The sequence below is a fragment of the Eublepharis macularius genome, chromosome 9 (genome assembly GCF_028583425.1).
Source record: "Eublepharis macularius isolate TG4126 chromosome 9, MPM_Emac_v1.0, whole genome shotgun sequence".
NCBI lineage: Eukaryota > Metazoa > Chordata > Lepidosauria > Squamata > Eublepharidae > Eublepharis > Eublepharis macularius.
This window is the reverse complement of record NC_072798.1, coordinates 87813343-87819342: the sequence shown is the minus strand read 5'-3', so window position 1 is coordinate 87819342 and position 6000 is coordinate 87813343.

Here is a 6000-nt window from a genome sequence, read left to right as displayed (position 1 = left end):
GGATGGAATGTATGTAATGTGTTGTTTTAATGTTAACTTAACTTTCCTCATTGCAAGGGTGGGGGGGGGGGACGGCTGAGGCAATGTGTTGTTCTAAAGTGTTGTTCTAATGTGTAGTTCTAATGTTAACTTTCCTCACTGCAGGGGTGGGAGGCAGCCAATAATGAAGGTTGCTGCACAAAGAGGTTTACTTGTATTAACTCACTGTCTCTTTCAGCCTGAGGCCATGTGTGTGTGTGGGGGGGGGATCCACCTTATGCAACTGAGCTTCCTTGCTGTTGCTTGTCCTTGTGGCTGAGTACTGCTTGGTTCTCTTCTGTGGTGTTCCCCCACTGGCTGAGCCCAGTGCTTGGCTGCTGTGAATTATACTGGATGTATTGGGCTAATATTAACTAATCCTACTATATAAAAGGCTAAACATATTCAAAACAAATCACTTTCTACCCTGGTGTGCCATGAGGGCACTGCTGCGGAGGGAAGCCCAGATGAGGCAGCCAGACCTCCAGAGAGCGTACCATGGTGGGCAGCACAGGCTGGGATCAGGCGCAGAGCAGGCAGCAATGCCTGCCCTCCACCTTCACTCAGCTGGGATCAGGAGGGAAGCAGGTGGCAATGCTTGTCCCCCACATTCACCTGGCTGGGATCAGGAGCACAGCAGGTGGCAATGCCCATCTGCCCTTCACCCAGCTGGGATTTATGCACAGAACAGGTGGCAATTCCTGCCCACCCTTTACCGAGCTGGGATCAGGCATGGAGCAGGGGGCAATATCCGCCCTCCGCCTTCACCCAGCAGGGATCAGGAGTGGAGTAGGTGTCAGTGTCTGCCCCCTAACACCTCCCAGCTGGGGAGCAGAGTAGGTGGAGATGCCCATCCCCTCTTCACCCAGCTCGGATCAAGGGCAAAGGAAATGGCAATGCCTACTTCCCCCCTTCACCCAGCTGAGATCAGGAGCTGCACAGGTGGCAATACCCGCCTGCCTTTCACCCAGCTGGAATCCTTTGAAAAGGAACCTTAACAAAAGGTTTTTTTAGGAAATTAAGTGTGTCTACTGGATCTATTACCAGGATTGGTCTCCTTGCAATAAGATAATTGTAGGGGGAATTAGCAGCAAGGAAGGTGGCTATGCAAGAGGCAGTAACTACAGGATCTTTTAAACCAATTTTTATGGGGTCCCTTCCAAGACAGCAGACAAGGCTGGTGTTTTAAATTCAAATAGCAAACTTTTATTGAAGAGGAAAAACACATGCACATGCAGGAATAATTAATAAAATGGTTACACACATAGAGTCCTAGGAAGCTGGTCAGAAGTTGGAATAGAGTGAGGGAGGGGGAAAGTATACCTATCCTGAAGAGTAGTCCAGCCCACGGGAGAAGAGAGCTTCAAATGCCAGCGTTCTCGTCCAGGAGAGCAAGAGGCTTAGGGCAACCTCAAGGGAATAGAGCCTTGGATCCAGTAATCATGTTCTGTTCTATTTGAATGGGGAAAGAGCACTACTCTTATAGGGTAAAATGTGCCCTGAGGTGGGAGAGCCCACCTAGCCATTGGAACAAAGACTCCAATGGTCAGTTTCTGGGAGTAAAAAAAAGTTTGATTACCTTGATTGCTAGCTGCTTGGGCATATGAAAGAGAATGCAAACTCTCTCCTGGAACTGCACAAGAGGGGCAGTTTGTTAATGGAGTCCACCAAAGCTAAGTTGATGAATTTAGTTAGGGAATGTACCTTCCCAGGAATGGATTATAAATACTTATGAATGCCAATTGATTTGCTCCTCAATCATGGGCAGGAGCTCTCATCACGGAAGGAGGGAAAGGAATGTGTTAAGTGGGGTGACTCTGCGAGACCTTTGTTGCTCTGGATTACTTTCGGAGCTGGGGAGACTGTAAACTAATCACCATTAGTCGTTCTGTATTCACATGCAGCATTCCATTCATGCCTGGATCTCCCAGGCGGGACTCAGCAACTGCTAGCTGGAATTCCCCCGTTTGCCGGCCAAACTGCCATTTTAATCCAGGGGACTTGTGATATAATAGCTATTAAAGCCAGGCCGACTGCTTACAGATCCAGTTTAACATAAGCAAGTCAAAGAGGCTGGACGATGACAATTAGATGTGAGCCAATCACTTCATCTGATTGGTTGTTTGAACAAACAGCTTTGCATTGGGTTTGTTCAGAATTTTGCATTTGCAAAAATGCTGCTGATCAAATCAGATTAGTAGTCATTCATGACTGCTTAGATGAGCACTGAATGGTATATTCCACCCCCCCCTTTAAACATTGTTTATTCAATGACATAAAATTTGTGATTGATGTAAATATTTCCCTGCCTACTGATGCAGTGGCCCAGTGAGGGAGGAAGAAAAACTTAATCAGACTCTGCGAGAATGTGCACATGCAGAAAGCAAGTGCACTGTACTGTTCTGTTAAGAAGGAATACAGAGAAGCAACCTGCCAAACAGTCACAAGCAGGTCTATGAACAGATTACTAGTCTGTTGAAAAATTGGCTTGCTGTTTGCAGTTGGCAAACAGGACTTGAACTGAGCCAACCAGTATACGAGCTTCCCTAATTGTACATTCTCAAAATAAAATAACCTCATTCTTTAGCAGTATAAAGTATGCCGAAGTTGCAAATTTACCATGTGCTCTTAGACCGCACCCCCTGTGATTTCTTATTTTATTTCTATTAAGGGTGTTCCCATTCCTGATGAGGGCTTAACCTGCAGAGTAAAATGAGTTCTCATTTTGGATATGCTGTTCATAAATAAATATTTAGCCTCCACTGCAGTGGCCAGCTGAGCTCATGTTAATAAGGAACACTTTCTGCATGAAAAAATAGTTAAAAAAAGGTCTGTTGTAATTCTCTTTAGGTTTTTGGATATTTGTACTAAATGAACACCTAATCCATCACTCTGAAGGGCTAAAACCCCTTAAAGATCATTGTGCTAATTTAACGCTGTCATTTGATTAATACTTTGTGCTTCCAGTTTTCTAGACCAGCAGGGGGAAAACCACATGCACGCATCATGGGAGAAATGAATGTTATTACTGTAACATGAACCATGGGTACTCGGGCAGCTTATCATTTTTTACTGCCTGCTTTAGAACTTGAGCAAAATGAAGTATGCCTGTATATTGTGTATATGAAAAGCTAAATAGAACAGCCATCAGATGGCAAAAGGAAGAGTGCAAAGAAATGTGCTAATAGTTACACTGGTCCAAGGGGGCCTTGACCTTGTATTTCTTATATGGTAGTTTCCCCATATGATTTATGAAAATGATTTATGAAAGCCAGAGGAGTTTCATAAGTAATTTGTGACACAGCAGGGTGGTCTTCTATACAAAGGGGACATAAAAGAGAAATCCCACTGAGCATATACAACACCCTGGGTGGCAACAGAAAGAGCTTTTGGAGCCAATTAAAGCAAAACCGCAAGGACACAAATCCAGCAAGAATGACAGGGTAAAAGCAATGATATATATGCATGTTTTCCTGGACAGCAGAGCCCACTGAAGTGGATGGGACCACTTCAGAAAAAAAGCTGCCACAGATCTAACTACCCTCATTAAGAAGATAATTAGCAAGCATTTCAGTGAGGAGGGGAGTGTCCTTACAGGCTGTTAAATTGTGCAGTGTCCAACTAAGTATGCAGGGTCTAGGACATAGAGGGTCTTAAGTGTCCAAACCAGGACCTTGAATTGAACCCAGAAAGGGACTGGTAGCCAGGGCCAGCGTGCCCATTGAAGCCGGGTAGGTGGTTGTCTCAGGGTGTAGGGTGCTGGAGGCAGGAGCGCGTGCCACGGAGCTGTAGCCTCCCATCCCTCCCGCCCCGCGTTGCCGCCACCGCCAGCACATGGCCCCGGCCGGGCGCAGCAGCAGCGGGCAGGCATCTGAGGCGGCGCAGGGCAACTGAGTGGGAGAGCTGGGAAGCCACCCGCGCGCCGTCCCAGCCACCCGCCACAGCAATTGGGCCTTCTCGTACGCACGCCCATGATGATGCCACACGTGATGTCATCACGCAGGCTGGTGTGTGCGTGCGCACGCATGTGTGCGCGGGCCTGGCCAGCTGGCTGCGGGCGCTGGAAACCCTGGCGCCGCTCCTGCTGGTAGCCAATGTAGATGTCCAGTCATATGACTGGACCTACTTGTTCCAGCCAACAACCAGGTTGTGGCACTTTGTATTAATTGAACTTTCTGAGTTATCTCGAAGGACAATCCTGTGTAATGTATCAGTAGAAAAGAGCAAGAGTCCAGTAGCACCTATAAGACTAACAGAATTTGTTGTAGGGTATGATCTTTTCTGAGTTACAAGTCACTTCTTCAGATACAGGTAGAATGTGATTCCATCTGTCGTATCTTGGAGACTGGAGTGATTTCAGATGAATCCAGACCTAGGCTTCCTGTCTCATTACCAATGCTGATTTCTCCACACCCACCACCCCTCTGTATACCCCCCCCCCTTATCCAATCACACCCGCTGTTGTCATTCACCAGCTATTGTCATTCGGCATCTGAAATCACTCCACTCTCCAAGAGTTCAGGACAGATGGACGCGCATTCGAGCCGTATCTGAAGAAGTGAGCTGTGATTCATGAAAGCTCATACCCTACCATAAATGTTGTTAGTCTTATAGCTGCTACTGGACTCTTGCTCTTTTCTACTGCGACAGAGAGACTGACACAGCTACCCACCTTGATCTAGGTAATGTGTGTTGGAGTAATTCAGCCTCGAAGTTTCAGTAGCATGGATCAGCATGGATCCGGAAGACATTCGTTGCAACAATATGGCAAAGACAGGTCCAGAAATATCCCCAGGCTCTTAACTGAATCCATCAACCTCAAAGGTACACCATCCAAAAGTGACAGAGGACTTCCTTCCCTAGCATTCATCTTTCCAACCACTTTCCCCTCCATTATATGGATTCAGCTTTAGCTTGTTTTCTTAGCTTCCTAACTGAATCCAGGCATCAAGAACTAAGACACCTTTTAGTTGCATAAAAGTTTGTATAGCTGGGTGTTCGCAAGAGGGTGCAATCAGAGTCCGGAATTCTGGGGGGGGGGGGGGGAATTTTTGCCGATCCAGCTAAATCCGGCTTTCCCACATCTAATTAGTCTAATTTATGCTCTGTTTTTATTGTATTTATTACCGCCTGCAATCTGCTCTGAGCCTGCTTGCGGGGAAAGTGGAATATGAATTGAATAAAATAAATAAAAATAATAAGATTAGAGAATCCTGGATCTGATTTGGGAATCTGGATCCAGATCCCTGGATAAATCTGAGTTAATCCAGGAAATGTTGCTTTCAGCTTCAGGCTGGCTCCTTCCTGGGCTTCTCTCGCATTTTTTTCCAAGAGGGGAGGAGGAAGAAGGAGGGAGATGAGGTAGAGGCAGGAAGGGGGGGGAGATGAGGCAGGGAGGGGGGGAGTGAGTGGCCAATTGCTGCAGGAGCTCTCCTGTCTGCCTTGCTTCAGTACGGTTTGACTGAAATTTCTTCGATATGGCGGAAAGCATCTTTTAAGGGTCCCCAGCCCTAGGGAGACCCGCCTGGCGTTGACCAGGGCCAGGGCCTTTTTGGTCTTGGCCCCCGCCTGGTGGAATGCTCTGTCTTATGATACTAGGGCCCAACAAGATTTGCTTGCATTTCGCCGGGCCTGCAAGATGGAGCTATTCCGCCAGGCATATGGCTGACGCCAGGCGGTGCCCCCCCCCCGTGGAGGGGGGGATTAAACCACGCCCCTATGTGAACATAGATGCTGCTGTCCGCGCTTAATTCTGTCCACACTTAATACAGCATACATTTGCTCTGGAAGAATCATTGTACGGAACACTAAATCTATATTATGTGCTGCTTTTAATTATTTATATGTAAATATACGACATTTATATATTTGCATAGTTGTAATTTTAACTGATTAGATGTAGTGTGTTAGATGTAATATTTTTAAAATTTTTAATGGCATTTGATATTTGTATTTCTGTTATCCGCCCTGAGCCTGCGAAAG